The 258-nt window shown below is 41.1% G+C and overlaps 1 pseudogene; it reads left to right on the top strand.

Annotated features, from left to right (window-relative positions):
• LOC116687038 (extracellular calcium-sensing receptor-like) overlaps nt 1-258 on the top strand; it is an 11543-nt pseudogene that overhangs the window by 7986 nt on the left and 3299 nt on the right.

The following is a 258-nucleotide window of genomic DNA, read 5'->3' as shown; positions in this document are numbered from 1 at the left end:
AAGGAAAAACCCTGATGCCTTTTCTTGCTGTAATGTACCTTCTCTGAAATGAGGTATTCATTTTAATTGCTCTCCATCACTGTTTTCCTTTATGTCATCTTGACAGGTTCTTAGTCAGCTGAAGGAAGTACATTTTTCCCAAAATGGTTATGATGTGTCATTTGATGCCAACCGGGATCCTGTGGCCAGATACGAGCTGGTTAACTGGCATAAAAGTGAAAGTGGCAGTATTGAGATTGTGACAGTAGGGCACTACGA

Source organism: Etheostoma spectabile, chromosome 3 (assembly GCF_008692095.1).
Source record: "Etheostoma spectabile isolate EspeVRDwgs_2016 chromosome 3, UIUC_Espe_1.0, whole genome shotgun sequence".
In the NCBI taxonomy this organism is placed as follows: Eukaryota; Metazoa; Chordata; class Actinopteri; order Perciformes; family Percidae; genus Etheostoma; species Etheostoma spectabile.
The sequence above is the reverse complement of the archived record's forward strand: the minus strand, read 5'-3'. Positions and strand labels throughout refer to the sequence as shown.